Source organism: Lissotriton vulgaris, chromosome 5 (genome assembly GCF_964263255.1).
Source record: "Lissotriton vulgaris chromosome 5, aLisVul1.2, whole genome shotgun sequence".
Taxonomy (NCBI): Eukaryota; Metazoa; Chordata; class Amphibia; order Caudata; family Salamandridae; genus Lissotriton; species Lissotriton vulgaris.
In genome coordinates, this window is record NC_141693.1 from 1,234,448,468 (window position 1) to 1,234,465,819 (window position 17,352).

Below are 17,352 nucleotides of genomic sequence, written 5' to 3' on the forward strand. Positions count from 1 at the left end.
TACCACTACTTGGACATAAGCCCCGCTCTGCCGAAACACCTCAGTCCTACACCCACCGCCCCTCCACTTATACTGCTTCTGGGACACAAACCCCACTCTGCCAAAGCACCCTAGTCCTACACCCCCCACCCATCCACTTATACCGCTACTGGGACACAAATCCCGCTCTGCCAAAGCACCGTAGTCCTACACCCCCCCCCCCCCACTTATACAACTACTGGGACACAAACCCTGCTCTGCCAAAGCACCTCAGTCCTACACTCACACCCCCACCCCTTCACTTATACCGCTACTGGGACACAAACCCGCTCTGCCAAAGCACCTCAGTCCTACACCCCCCACCCCTCCACTTATACGTCTAACCCGCTCTGCCAAAGCACCTCAGTCCTACAGCCCCACCCATCCACTTATACCGCTACTGGGGCACAAATCGCGCTCTGCCACAGCACCTTAGTCCTACTCCCCCCTCCACTTATACAACTACTGGGACACAAACCCCGCTCTGCCAAAGGACCTCAGTTCTACACCCCGCACCTCCACTTACACCGCAACTGGGACACAAACCCGCTCTGCCACAGCACCTCAGTCCTACACCCCCCCTTGACTTATACCGCTACTTGGACATAAGCCCCGCTCTGCCAAAGTACCGCAGTCCTACACCCACCGCCCCTCCACTTATACTGCTACTGGGACACAAACCCCGCTGTGCCAAAGCACCTCAGTCCTACACCCCCCACCCATCCCCTTATACAGCTACTGGGACACAAATCGCGCTCTGCCACAATACCTTTGTCCTACACCCCCCCCTCCACTTATACAACTACTTGGACATAAGCCCTTCTCTGCCAAAGCACCTTAGTCCTACACCCACCGCCCCTCCACTTATACCCCTACTGGGACACAAACCCCGCTCTCCTAAAGCACCTGCTCTGCCAAAGCACCTCAGTCCTACACCCCCCACCCCTCCACTTATACTGCTACTTTGGAGTTCTGGACTTTATTAAGGTCCAGAGGTGTCAGGGACAACACCCGAAGACCCCTGAGTTCTACCTGTCTCGGTGCACAAATAAACAGAAACACGGGCTTCTCGATGGTGGCGTCAAAGACCAAAGGTTTATTACTGCAGGGACACAGAAGTCACAGAAACTACACACGGGCAGATTCTAGGAGCCTGTTCGATTAGCACTAAGTGAGTTGCTCCTTAAATACAAGTTTTTTAGCTGTGGGCAACATTCTTCACATACTAGTACATTTCTTAAACTTTGTATCCTAAACAATAAATATTTGGCGTCAAACAGGAATCGTCAATGAATTTCTGATGTCAAACATTACGAATGAGGGGTTCCCACTGTTCGATCATAATCCCATGTCATCTTCTCATTCAAGAGCCGGACCGCCGCATCGTAAATTTCGTTACCTCCCCCTAATAAAGGCCCAGAAGGAAAGGAGCAGAGCCAGGTGTAGAAGATAGCAAAACAGGATAAGAGATGTTTGTGGGTCGTAAATGGGCAAGGCTGCTGACTTTGGCCACCTAATCATGATCAGGCCAACGAGCACGAGAACCAGTATAGCAGGACTGGCCTCAGGCAGAGGAGGCAGCTTTTGCCGAGTCATGCGGCCACAGCGTTTCTGACTTAAGGTGCACGTGTCATTAACAGGGTGAATCGCCGGCTAAAGCCTACGTGTCCTTTAAGCGAAATGAATTGATCAGAGGTCACTGTTTGTTCATTGACTATGTGAGGGCAAGAATACAAGATGGATGCCATATTCTAAAATGGATGCCATCGGTGTACCGGAAATGTGCTCATAACAAGAGTGCTCTTGCTCGTAGCATAGCGAAAACACCAGGATATACTATATGGATCATTTACGGTTCACTGGTACCGAAATTATGGGTTTACGACGATGTCGAAAACACGGGTTCGAATCGTCACGGAACCTCAGACCCTCCTTTTGCCCTTACATAGGCAATTACTCACTCTATGTCAGAGTCTATCTTGATGTTCATTAGGTCAGTGATATGTTGCTGTAGCATTATTCTTTCTCGCACCTTGTCTCCCAACAAAGGCGGTTTCCTTAAGCAGGTTGCAGCACAGAGGCTACACAAGGCAGGACCACACTGGATAACAAGACAGCACGAGAATAGGAACACTAAGACAATACCAACGACCATCAGAACCTTCCATCCCCACGCTGATAATAGAGTCCCAAGCCATTCCATTAACGACCAATTTCCCTTGTCTACATGAATAGAGTCGGAAATCTTGTGTAGCTTAGAGATCGCTTCGTACACTGTCGGAGCATTATTGGGGATATAAACACAGCAGCTCGATTGGATCATTCTACATACCCCACCTCGATCTGCAAGTATTACATCAAGAACCATACGGTTCTGTAATGTCATGAGACGATCCGCCTGGAGCTCAGCTGTTAAATTACTAAGGGCACCAGCAGTTTCTGTAATAGTAGATTCAACTACCGTGTTAGCTGACGTAGATTTCTACTATTGGCCATAGGCCCCCAGAATGGAAGGAAACCTTTGAAGAAGTCTCCGGCTTCCTGACCAGCGGTGTCTTCTTTACTGAAAACACCTCTTACTACTCTGGTTTTGTGATAATTTGGGGCAGCTGTGTATGTCGGAGGCAACAGTCGAGCAATATAGCATGAACCTGAAAAGTCAGCAGGCAACCATGTATATGCCCTATCTCGACAGATGAAGTAGGTACCCTTAGCAGTTAGGAAGTCAGGGGAAGAGTTTGATGGATACACGTAAGTTTCAACACAGTCACTCTTCCCTAGCCGAGCTCTTGGATTTCTCCGATTACCTTGCAAGCAGAATTGACCTCGGTGAGGTACGACCCAAACTGGAGTGGAGCTCTTACGCTTGTTTTCACCCAAACTAATGCTATACTCCGTAGCATTCCAACTCAGATAAACTCGTAGCTCATCTCTAGGGATAAATGGGGAGTTATTGACGTCTTTAATCATGTCAGTTATTCCCTTTAGCAAAGCTTTATTAGCGGAGTTATACTTGGTGGAACGTGGAGGACGAGGGGGATAGGTCTCGAGGGCATAGACAAATACAGTCTGGAAGGCCCGACATGATCCATTATAGCTAAAAGGCAAGACCAGGTAGGGAATGCCTTTATCCATAGTGTGTGGTATCAAACCACACACCCAGCAGTCCGTTGTGTTAACTACCAGTTGGTGTTGGTGCAAGAGCTGTACAAAAGTGTTATTTATGAATTCTGAGCGTCGAGCTTGCTCATGTTCAGGGAACCGATGAAAGGAATGAAAAGAAACAACAGTAGGAGAAACAAGATCAGGGGAAGGTACTGTAGTCGTGATCGGTGCAAAAATTAAATGTATACCAAAGGCAATTCCACCCACCAACGTTATTAAAATAATCAAAAACGTAATTGCACATTGCATCAGAAAACATTTGTTATGTAGAATTTTGTATAATCTATTTCTGCGAACATAAATTACATTCTCTCGGTGCAGCCCAGGAAGCTCTATCTTCTACAACCGCTCGTGACCACTGATGATATGTACGTAGTTGAAAATGCCTCTATCAGCCCTGGGAGTTCCCAGAACTAACAGAAAGACCGACCTTGTGTCTGGCCCCCGCAGATTCAACTAGGCACAAAGCCACGACCCTACGGCGACCCAGACGGCAAGGTAATAAAAATAACAGAAATAAACAGGGGAATACAAAATATTCAGTAAACTTCCTGCCTGGTGGCAATGTAATAGATCAAATGTGAAAAATAGGCAGTTTCCTGCTTTATTTGTCCTTAGAATGAGAACGGAGGTTGTATCTCAGTTTTCCTGGCGTTGTTTGATCCGGGAATAGTCTGTTTCCAGCAGGGGTAACAATGTTCGAATTCGCAGATGACAAATGTTCGTTTGATGCAGTGTTCTGGTCAGTGATCAAAGAAGCAGCTTCAGGGGGGGAGTCAGAGTTCGGTGAATCAGTTGTCAGTTCTGCATCACTGAAAGGAACATATCTAGGAACAGGTTCTGTATCAGAGGCACCAATGCCTTGTCTAACCCAGTTGTCATAAGGGAGTGGAAGGGGTACACGCTTAGTGTGAGTAGCGTGAACCCAATTTTTCCGGCCAGCCACACGTACAGCAGTCCTTGTCGCCAAGAGCACTTGAAAGGGGCCCACAAACTTCGGTTGGAGGTTCCTGGTCCGTCCGAAATTTCGGATGACGATGAAGTCACCGGGTTTCAGTTGGTGACCTGGACTTTCCGGAGGCTTTGGCAATGCATCGAAAACCTGTTGGTGAATGAGACTCAATTTAGCAGTCAAGTCAAAAAGGTAATCAATTAACATTGGATACTCTAGTTGCTTAAACTCCCGTGGTCTCGGTACCCCCCAGACATTGGCAGGGCGACCAAACACAATCTCATATGGGCTAAGCCCTACTCGAGAATGCACAGTCGCTCTAGTGGATAACAAGGCCAGCGGTAGTGCATCTGGCCAGGACAAACCCGTGGAGGCTTGGATCTTAGCAAGTTTCAGTTTAAGAGTACCATTGTACCCTTCAACTAAACCTGCTGACTGGGGGTGGTTCGCACTGTGAAATTTTTGTTTTATCCCTAAGCCTGCACATACACGCTGCATAACTTTCCCTACGAATTCACTCCCATTGTCTGACCATACAATCCGTGGCATGCCATATCTAGGGAAGTATTCCTTTAGGAGGATTTTAGCAGTGGACAAGGCAGTGTTATCTTTTAGTGGATATGCTTCAATCCACCTTGAAAAAGCACAGACTACCACTAGGACATATTTAAGGTTATTACATCGGTCCATATGGATGAAATCCAACTGAATCACTTCAAAGGGGCAAGAAGGAGGAGCGAAGTGTCCAGCAGGTGTGGGAGTTCCCTTACCCGGATTATGCATCAGGCATATCATGCAGTTTCTAACCACTCTTTCTGCACATTTACTGATTCCATCATTCTTCCAGACTGGGGCCAACATCTTACAAATCCCTTTAGAACTGATGTGCGCTGCTCCGTGCGCCATCGTTACCACCGCAAGCACATACGCATCAGGCAACATCCAACGCTGATGTTCCGACAAGTCAATCCAACATCCACTCGAATCCAATTTACCCGTTTTCTCTTTCCATGCAATCTTTTCCTCTTCAGTCGCTTCTTCCTGAATTGCTTTCACACTTTCCACTGTGTCCTCACACATTCCCGATTCAGCAACCCATCTCGCAGACGTTGCAACATACATCCCACTCATTGTATTCCTAGCTGTCTGTTTAGCTATCTCATCAGCAAAAGCATTTCCACGACCAACATCATCCGTAACCGCTCGATGAGCACTGCACTTCACAATCGCAACTTCAGTTGGTAAGGTTAGAGATTCCAACAAGTCATTGACTAGCTGACCATGCTGGATCTTAGTCCCATGGGACGTAATAAAACCTCTTTCCTTCCACAGTCGACCAAAACTATGCGCTACACCGAACGCATACTGACTATCTGTGAACACATTCACTCTCTTTCCCTTTGCTAAGACACACGCTCTAGTCAATGCAATTAATTCTGCAGCTTGGGCAGAATTCTGACTCACTCTTGCAGTCTCCACAATCGTACTCAAAGTTGTTACTGCGTAGGCAGCCGTCACATCACCATTCTCCAATTTAAAACAAGACCCGTCAAAATATAACGTGCCATCTGGATCTGGTAACGGAGTGTCCTTAAGATCAATCCGTCCTTTTGTCTCCTCCTCGGTTCTAAAACAACAGTCATGGGGTTCAGAATCACTCGACTCCTGGCTAGTCGGCAACAGTGTTGCTGGATTCAGTACATTGCATCTTTTAATCTGAATATGACTCGCTAGCAGTGTCAGCTCATAGCCTGATAATCTAGCACTGGTGAGGTACTGTGTCTTCGTTCGGTTCATGAGTGTATCCACAGCATGTGGAACCATGACCACCAGCATATTGTTCATGACCAAACCAGCAGATTGTCGAATGGACACTGCAGCTGCTGCTGTAGCTCTCAAGCAACTTGGCAACGCTCTGGCTACCGGGTCTAATGTTGATGAAAAATACGCACAAGGGCGTGTTTATCACCAAATCGTTGCGTCAAAACACTCAACGCACAACCTTCTCTCTCGTGAACATAGAGTGTAAATGGCTTACTGTAGTCAGGTGTACCCAACACCGGAGCTGAACACAGTGCATTTCGTATCTCAGAAAAGCTCTGCTGACATTCGGCAGACCATGGCACCGGACTCGGAACACCTTTTCCAATCAGGGCCACCAATGGTTTTGCCAAGAGAGAAAAATTTGGGATCCATTGCCTGCAGTATGAAGTAATACCTAAAAATGCACGCACTTCTCTCTGTGTGCTAGGAACATTCATTTGCGTAATTGCTTTTATTCTCTCCGGGGTCAACCTTCTTCCCTCCTTTGACAAGAGATGACCTAAGTAGGTCACTTCTTGGCAACAATATTGCAGTTTGGAAGGTGACACCTTGTGATGTTAATTCGACAAATGATGCAGTAGGGAAATTGTAGCTGTTTTGCAAATTTCCTTGTCATCAGCAGCCACTAGAAGATCATCTACATATTGCACCAAAGCAGAACCAGGAGGAAGTACAAAAGAATCTAACTGACTTTTCAATGCCTGACTGTAAATGGATGGGCTTTCACAATAGCCTTGTGGAGCGCGTTTAAACCTGAAGCTTCGACCTCCTAGAGAGAAGCCGAAAATATCTCTGCTTTCCTCGGCTATCGGAATGCTGAAAAAGGCATTTTTCAAGTCAATCACTGAAAACCATGTGGCTGTAGCAGGAATCAACGTCAACAATGCAGTAATGTCTGGAACCACAGGAAACTGCGGAATCACAATTTTGTTAACCTCTCTAAGGTCAATTACAAATCTGTAGACTGGAGGTTTTGAAGGATCAGTGCGTTTTAGAATCGGCAGGACAGGACTGTTACAGACATTCCCTCTAGTTTCTTCTATTACGTCTTTCTGGATCAAATCTTGCAGTATCAATAAAAGCGCACGTTTGCCTTCACTAGAGATCTTATATTGTGGGATTCGTGGGAATTTGACATTTGCTTTCAAAGTTACTACATAAGGAGGAATTTCCAAAAGACCTACATCGTTAGGACCAGTCGCCCAAAGAGTATCAGGGAGAGAACGCAGCTCCAGTGGGAGCGCATCCATTGACAAATACATCGGGGAGATGACTCTCTTACCCAACGTAAGCTGTACTCCTGACGGAGAACAGTACAGTGTCGCATACAGGCGTTTTAACAAGTCTAAACCAAGCAGATTTTCATTGCAACCGGTCGTCAAAATCAGGAGTGCTTTTAATTGACGAGGCCCCACAGAAATAGACAAAGGACCAGAAACAGGGTTGTGAACAGGGGCGCCTGAAAAACCTACTGAAACATTTGTTAAGCCAGACAAAAGTGCGCCAGGGAGTTTCGCATGTATGATAGAACTTTTTGCTGCACCAGTATCCAACAGAAACGGTTCGACTACACCTGATGTAGCTACTGCGACATAAGGCCCACTCTGATCTACTGGAACTGATACTACTCCCTCTCTTTGTCCATGGCTGTCCTAGTACTCATTTTGTTGAAATTCCTCACTAACTTCACAGTAGTCTTCAACGTGATACTGTTGAGATCTAGCTGGCTGTACAGATTGTCCGTTTCGCTGATCAAAATAATTAGAAGGACGATCGTTAGTCTGCGGAAGCATAGCACCTCGTCCTCGACCTCTAGAGATTTGTGTAAAACCACCACGACCTCTCTGAGCTGGAGCACTATTATTTTGTGCTAGTACTGGACACTCATTCTTATAATGACCTTCCTTTTTGCAATAAGCACACTGATTCCACTGGTACTGCGGTCTCTGAGAACCGTAATCGGTCCTCTGATATGGCCCATGCTGTGAGTTTGTCTGATTCGTGCGGGGCGGATAGGCTTGCTGTAAAAGGACTTTAGTTTTTAAATCTTTTGTTTTCTTTTCTGACTTTTCTTTCTCTTCTTCATCCCTATTTTCATAGTACTGAGCAGTTGCAAGTATTTGCGCAGTCGTAGAGACAGCCCACGCACTTTCAGAATCTTTCAATTTATTACTAAGCTCTGGTAACAAATTGTGCACAAATTTATCAACAAATAATCTTTGGCCTCCCTCCGTGCTCATATCCTGACCACTGTGATCCACAAAAGTTTCTTCAAATCTAGTGAAGACGTCAGAGACGCTTTCGTCTTTCTTCTGCTTGCATGCGGACAATTTGTCCCAATTAACGCGCAATGCTGGCATTCAAGTTTTCATTAAATCAATTATCATACCGGCAAATTAGCAATTAGAGGTTCGGGCTTAGAACCACCAATTTGTTGACCATCTGCCGCTACTATAGCTGGCCAATCACCACCAAGGGCAACTGGATGATTTTCATTACGAATTTTAGCCCAAATAGGTTGCGGCACTACATTGCCAAATAGCATGTCAATGTCTGCTAAATTCATTACGCAAGCTTGAACTGTCTGAGTCAGCTCTTTATAATATCCGGCGGGATTTTTACGCGGATCTGGCAAGGCCTGTTTTACTGCTAACACTTCAGCTCGTTTCCACGGAATGTGTATCCACACTCTCTGGAATTGGGCTGGAGCGGCTAGAATACCATTCACTGCATCAGCTTGAATGGCTTCGCGCCATATTGGCGGAACTTCTCTCATAGGATATTGACGACCTTGTTTTGTGCTACGTTTCTCTAAGTCCCTTGGTGAACGGAGGGAAGGATCAAACCTATAGCCTAAGATCAGTTCCATCACTTCTTTTACATCTTGGCCTACTATCATACCTGCAGCAAATTTTTGTTGAACATGAATTAATTCATCCGGAACTGATTCAGAGTCGTCCTCCTCCCACTCCTCACGCAAAAGGGAACACATTACATCGAACGCATAGCGCTGTGTCGGTTCATTCCATTGCATAAATGTATCTAATACATCTCGTACATCATACCTTTCAACTTTCGAAATCCACCTAAGGGCTGTAGAATCTAATATTCCTCGTTCTTCAACACTAGGAAGCTGACTACGTCTCTGAACAGATTCAGAGGCAGGACTCCTAATTAGAGTTTTGTAAAAAGGAGATAGAATATTAGAGACAGATTCAGTGATTCTCCGACGAACAGAAAGCGGAGTCATATAGCTTGCAGAAGTTTTGAGTAGAGTAGTAGTTGGAATAGAAGAAACAGCAAGAGTAGGGGTAGCAGGAAAAGTAACTTGCGAAACAACAGGTATAAGCGGTGCAGGCATAGGCAGAGGAGCAGGCAACCCTGGAAGAGGGGGTGCCGGAGGAATATTGTTAACCACAGGGAGTGCAGGGGCTTGGTTCAGGGGAGCAGGAGCAGGCATATTAGGCTGTCCAGCAGCCGGTAACAAAACATTTGGCAAAGGTGGAGCTGTAGCACCCTGTGCATACGGTGGAGGTGACCTCAACAAGTAAGACAACAGGGGATCCTTTTCAGGGTCCTCTACTGGCTTAGCAGCACTCGAGGGCAAGGCAGGGTAGCACTTGTCTATCGCTAAATTACGTTCTCTATCGGCTATCTCTATCGCTTTCTCAGTTTCATTGAGTTGCAGCTGCTTAGCAGACTGTAATAAGGTCAACTCTTGCTCTTTTTGCTCTCTCTTCAATTTTTTAATTTCTCTTTGTTTGGATTCTTTTCGCCAACAACGGAAAGAATCAAACATTGCCGGCCGGGCTTTCTTTTTAAACAGTTTTATTTCCAAATTATCGAGAATTTCGGGTTCAAAACTACCATGTAGTGGCCAACTAAGGACACCATCTTTTTCCGTGTAACGGATCCACACCTCATTATAAGATATAGGACCCACACCATGCTTGCAATAAAGTTCATAAAGAGGAGTTCCAATCGGGGGAACCGGACATGAGTCCTCCAACCGGGAATCCCTGTTGCAACCAAAACATGAAAACATACAGTTTTTCCGACTTACCATTTTATAAACCGGAACACAGAACAAACACAAACAAAGGTGCGCACTCGAACTTAGAACTTAGGCCTACCAAATGAACAAATGTATCGATACCCAAACCAAACCAAAGATTATCATAACGAGAACAACCAATGATATTCTTACGAAACCAAATCAGACCAGAGAACTAAAAGGATTATCTAAACAGGAGTAACCAATTGATAAATCCTTACGAAGTAACCAAACAACTAGCAACCACTTAATACTTAACTGAGGCACTGAAGACGTCACCAAGGAGAAACCCCTCACGTCTCGCCGTACTAAGGTCTGCACCTCGGGTCCAAGACAGGGCGACAGTCAAGGCAGCGGACCTCTGCAGCCGTCCGAACGGGAACCCTCGTGGAAGAGAACGTCGGGCCACTTTTGCGATATACCGGGATCGATGAAGTGGGGTGCCTCCCTCTGGAATCTTCACACGAAGCTTCTCGAACTCTTCAGGCTTTTGGACCGGTACCGAATGACGTCGCCCCATGTTGGGCGCCAATTGGAGTTCTGGACTTTATTAAGGTCCAGAGGTGTCAGGGACAACACCCGAAGACCCCTGAGTTCTACCTGTCTCGGTGCACAAATAAACAGAAACACGGGCTTCTCGATGGTGGCGTCAAAGACCAAAGGTTTATTACTGCAGGGACACAGAAGTCACAGAAACTACACACGGGCAGATTCTAGGAGCCTGTTCGATTTGCACTAAGTGAGTTGCTCCTTAAATACAAGTTTTTTAGCTGTGGGCAACATTCTTCACATACTAGTACATTTCTTAAACTTTGTATCCTAAACAATAAATATTTGGCGTCAAACAGGAATCGTCAATGAATTTCTGATGTCAAACATTACGAATGAGGGGTTCCCACTGTTCGATCATAATCCCATGTCATCTTCTCATTCAAGAGCCGGACCGCCTCATCGTAAATTTCGTTACCTCCCCCTAATAAAGGCCCAGAAGGAAAGGAGCAGAGCCAGGGGTAGAAGATAGCAAAACAGGATAAGAGATGTTTGTGGGTCATAAATGGGCAAGGCTGCCGACTTCGGCCACCTAATCATGATCAGGCCAACGAGCACGAGAACCAGTATAGCAGGACTGGCCTCAGGCAGAGGAGGCAGCTTTTGCCGAGTCATGCGGCCACAGCGTTTCTGACTGAAGGTGCACGTGTCATTAACAGGGTGAATCGCCGGCTAAAGCCTACGTGTCCTTTAAGCGAAATGAATTGATCAGAGGTCACTGTTTGTTCATTGACTATGTGAGGGCAAGAATACAAGATGGATGCCATATTCTAAAATGGATGCCATCGGTGTACCGGAAATGTGCTCATAACAAGAGTGCTCTTGCTCGTAGCATAGCGAAAACACCAGGATATACTATATGGATCATTTACGGTTCACTGGTACTGAAATGATGGGTTTACGACGATGTCGAAAACACGGGTTCGAATCGTCACAGAACCTCAACTTGGACATAAGCCCCGCTCTGCGAAAGCATCTCAGTCCTACAACCCCTGCCCCTCCACTTATACTGCTACTTGGACATACACCCTGCTCTGCCAAAGGACCTCAGTCCTACACATCCCCGCCCCTCCACTTATACCGCTACTGGGACACAAACCCGCTCTGCCAAAACACCTAAGTCCTACACCCCCCACCCCTCCACTTATACAGCTACTTGGACATAAGCCCCGCTCTGCCAAAGCACATCAGTCCTACACCCCACCCCGGCACTCCACTTATACTGCTACTTGGACATAAACCCAGCTCTGCCAAAGCACCTCAGTCCTACACCCCCCACCCATCCGCGTATACTGCTACTTGGACATAAACCCCCCTCTGCCAAAGCACCTCAGACCTAAACCCCCCACCCATCCACTTATACCTCTACTGGGACACAAATCACACTCTGCCACAGCACCTTAGTCCTACACCCCCCCTCCACTTATACAACTACTTAGATATAAGCCCTTCTCTGCCAAAGCACCTCAGTCCTACACCCACCGCCCCTCCACTTATACCCCTACTGGGACACAAACCCCGCTCTGCAAAGCACCTCACTCCTAAACCCCCACCGATCCACTTTAACCGCTACTGGGACACAAATCGCGCTCTGCCACAGCACCTTAGTCCTACTCCCCCCTCCACTAATAAAGCTACTGGGACACAAACCCCGCTCTGCCAAAGCACCTCAGTTCTACACCCCCGCACCTCCACTTACACCGCAACTGGGACACAAACCCCGCTCTGCCACAGCGCCTCAGTCCTACACCCCCCTCGACTTATACTGCTACTTGGACATAAGCCCCGCTCTTTCAAAGCACTTCAGTCCTACACCCACCGCCCCTCCAACTATTCTGCTACTGGGACACAAACCCCGCTCTGCCAAAGCATCTCAGTCCTACACCCCCCACCCATCCACTTATACCGCTACTGGGACACAAACGCCACACTGCCAAAGCACCTCAGTCCTACACCCCCCACCCCTCCACTGATACAACTACTGGGACACAAACCCCACTCTGCCAAAGCACCTCAGTTCTACACCCGCACCTCCACTTATACCGCACTGGGACACAAACCCCGCTCTGCCACAGCACCTCAGTGCTACACCCCCACCCCTCCACTTATACCACTCCTTGGACATAAGCCCCGCTCTGCCGAAGCACCTCAGTCCTACACCCACCGCCCCTCCACTTATACTGCTTCTGGGACACAAACCCCACTCTGCCAAAGCACCTCAGTCCTACACCCCCCACCCATCCACTTATACCGCTACTGGGACACAAATCCCGCTCTGCCAAAGCACCGTAGTCCTACACCCCCCCCCCCCCCTTATACAACTACTGGGACACAAACCCTGCTCTGCCAAAGCACCTCAGTCCTTCTCCCCCCCCACCCATCCACTTATACCGCTACTGGGAGACAAATCGCGGTCTGCCACAGCACCTTAGTCCTACACCCCCCCTCCACTTATACAACTACTTGGACATAAGCCCTTCTCTGCCAAAGCACCTCAGTCCTACACCCCCTGCCCCTCCACCTATACCGCTACTGGGACACAAACCCTGCTCTACCAAAGCACCTACGTCCTACACCCCCCACCCGTCCACTTATACCGCTACTTGAACATAAGCCCCGCTCTGCCAAAGCACCTCAGTCCTACACCCCCCTGACCCTCCACTTATACCGCTACTGGGACTTAAGCCCCGCTCTGCCAAAGCACCTCAGTCCTACACCCCCCACCCGTCCACTTATACCGCTACTTGGACATAAGCCCTTCTCTGCCAAAGCACCTCAGTCCTACACCCACCGCCCCTCCACTTATACCCCTACTGGGACACAAACCCCGCTCTCCTAAAGCACCTCAGTCCTACACTCACACCCCCACCCCTTCACTTATACCGCTACTGGGACACAAACCCCGCTCTGCCAAAGCACCTCAGTCCTACACCCCCCACCCCTCCACTTATACTGCTACTTGGACATAAGCCCCGCTCTGCGAAAGCATCTCAGTCCTACACCCCCCACCCCTCCACTTATACTGCTACTTGGACATAAGCCCCGCTCTGCGAAAGCACCTCATTCCTACACCCCCCACCCCTCCACTTATACAGCTACTTGGACATAAGCCCCGCTCTGCCAAAGCACCTCAGTCCTACACCCCACCCCGGCACTCCACTTATACTGCTACTTGGACATAAACCCAGCTCTGTCAAAGCACCTCAGTCCTACACCCCCCACCCATCCGCGTATACTGCTACTTGGACATAAACCCTGCTCTGCCAAAGCACCTCAGGCCTAAACCCCCCACCCATCCACTTATACCGCTACTGGGACACAAATCGCACTCTGCAACAGCACCTTAGTCCTACACCCCCCGTCCACTTATACAACTACTTGGATATAAGCCCTTCTCTGCCAAAGCACCTCAGTCCTACACCCACCGCCCCTCCACTTATACCCCTACTGGGACACAAACCCCGCTCTGCAAAGCACCTCACTCCTACACCCCCACCCATCCACTTATACCGCTACTGGGACACAAATCGCGCTCTGCCACAGCACCTTAGTCCTACTCCCCCCCTCCACTTATAACGCTACTTGGACACAAACCCCGCTCTGCCAAAGCACCTCAGTTCTACACCCCCGCACCTCCACTTACACCGCAACTGGGACACAAACCCCGCTCTGCCACAGCACCTCAGTCCTACACCCCCCCCTCGACTTATACCGCTACTTGGACATAAGCCCCGCTCTTTCAAAGCACCTCAGTCCTACACCCACCGCCCCTCTACTTATACTGCTACTGGGACACAAACCCCGCTCTGCCAAAGCACCTCAGTCCTACAACCCCACCCATCCACTTATACAGCTACTAGGACACACACCCCGCTCTGCCAAAGCACCTCAGTCCTACACCCTCCACCCATCCACTTATACCGCTACTGGGACACAAACGCCGCACTGCCAAAGCACCTCAGTCCTACACCCCCCACCCCTCCACTTATACAACTACTGGGACACAAACCCCGCTCTGCCAAAGCAACTCAGTCCTACACCCCCCACCCATCCACTTATTCCGCTACTGGGACACAAATCGCGGTCTGCCACAGCAACTTAGTACTACACCCCCCTCCACTTATACAACTACTGGGACACAAACCCCGCTCTGCCAAAGCACCTCAGTTCTACACCCCGCACCTCCACTTACACCGCACTGGGACACAAACCCCGCTCTGCCACAGCACCTCAGTCCTACACCTCCACCCCTCCACTTATACCACTACTTGGACATAAGCCCCGCTCTGCCGAAGCACCTCAGTCCTACACCCACGGCCCCTCCACTTATACTGCTTCTGGGACACAAACCCCACTCTGCCAAAGAACCTCAGTCCTACACCCCCCACCCATCCACTTATACCGCTACTGGGACACAAATCCCGCTCTGCCAAAGCACCGTAGTCCCACACCCCCGCCCCCCCCCCACTTATACAACTACTGGGACACAAACCCTGCTCTGCCAAAGCACCTCAGTCCTACTCCCTCCCCACCCATCCACTTATACAGCTACTGGGAGACAAATCGTGCTCTGCTACAGCACCATAGTCCTACACCCCTCCTCCATTTATACAACTACTTGGACATAAGCCTTTCTCTGCCAAAGCACCTCAGTCCTACACCCACCGCCCCTCCACTTATACCCCTACTGGGACACAAACCCTGCTCTGCCAAAGCACCTCAGTCCTACACTCACACCCCCACCCCTTCACTTATACCGCTACTGGGACACAAACCCGCTCTGCCAAAGCACCTCAGTCCGACACCCCCACCCCTCCACTTATACGGCTACTTGGACATAAGCCCCGCTCTGCCAAAGCACCTCAGTCCTACACCCGCCCCTCCACTTATACTGCTACTTAGACATTCACCCTGTTCTGCCAAAGCACCTCAGTCCTACACCCCCTGCCCCTCCACCTATACCGCTACTGGGACACAAACCCTGCTCTGCCAAAGCACCTTAGTCCTACACCCCCCACCCATCCACTTATACTGCTACTTAGACATAAACCCCACTCTGCCAAAGCACCTCAGTCCTACACCCCCCTGGCTCTCCACTTATACTGCTACTTGGACATAAACCCCGCTCTACCAAAGCACCTTAGTCCTACACCCCCCACCCATCCACTTATACTGCTACTTAGACATAAACCCCACTCTGCCAAAGCACCTCAGTCCTACACCCTCCCACCCATCCACTTAAACCGCTACTGGGACACAAATCCCGCTCTGCCAAAGCACCTCAGTCCTGCACCCACCGCCCCTCCACTTATACCCCTACTGGGACACAAACCCGGCTCTGCCAAAGCACCTCAGTCCTACACCCCCACCCATCCACTTAAACCGCTACTGAGACACAAATCGCGCTCTGCCACAGCACCTTAGTCCTACTCCCCCCATCCACTTATACAACTACTGGGACACAAACCCCGCTCTGCCAAAGCACCTCAGTTCTACACCCCCGCACCTCCACTTACACCGCAACTGGGACACAAACCCCGCTCTGCCACAGCACCTCAGTCCTAAACCCCCCCTTGACTTATACCGCTACTTGGACATAAGCCCCCCCTCTGCCAAAGTACATCAGTCCTACACCCACCGCCCCTCCATTTATACTGCTACTGGGACACAAACCCCGCTGTGCCAAAGCACCTCAGTCCTACACCCCCACCCATCCACTTATACAGCTACTGGGACACAAATCGCGCTCTGCCACAGTACCTTTGTTCTACACCCACCCATCCACTTATACAACTACTTGGACATAAGCCCTTCTCTGCCAAAGCACCTCAGTCCTACACCCACCGCCCCTCCACTTATACCCCTACTGGGACACAAACCCCGCTCTGCCAAAGCACCTCAGTCCTACACCCCCCACCCCTCCACTTATACTGCTACATGGACATAAGCCCCGCCCTGCGAAAGCATCTCAGTCCTACACCCCCCGCCCCTCCACTTATACTGCTACTTGGACATACACCCTGCTCTGCCAAAGCATCTCAGTCCTACACCCCCCACCCCTCCACTTATACAGCTACTTGGACATAAGCCCCGCTCTGCCAAAGCACCTCAGTCCTACAACCCACCCCGGCACTCCACTTATACTGCTACTTGGACATAAACCCAGCTCTGCCAAAGCATCTCAGTCCTACACCCCCCACCCATCCGCGTATACTGCTACTTGGACATAAACCCCGCTCTCCCAAAGCACCTCAGGCCTAAACCCCCACCCATCCACTTATACCGCTACTGGGACACAAATCACACTCTGCCACAGCACCTTAGTCCTACACGCCCCCCCCTCCACTTATACAACTACTTGGATATAAGCCCTTCTCTGCCAAGGCACCTCAGTCCTACACCCACCGCCCCTCCACTTATACCCCTACTGGGACACAAACCCCACTCTGCAAAGCACCTCACTCCTACACCCCACCCATCCACTTATACTGCTACTGAACACAAATCGCTCTGTGCCACAGCACTTTAGTCCTACTCCCCCCCTCCACTTATAAAGCTACTGGGACACAAACCCCGCTCTGCCAAAGCACCTCAGTTCTACACCCCCGCACCTCCACTTACACCGCAACTGGGATACAAACCCCGCTCTTTCAAACCGAAGGGGGACCCCACATCAATTAAAGGCAGGTAGACAGGGACAATAAAGATCAAACAAGGGAGGGAGACCTGCCCTATATGGTCTAGTAAGAGGCCTCAAGGAGGTCCACTATATTATGCAACATGCCCTGAA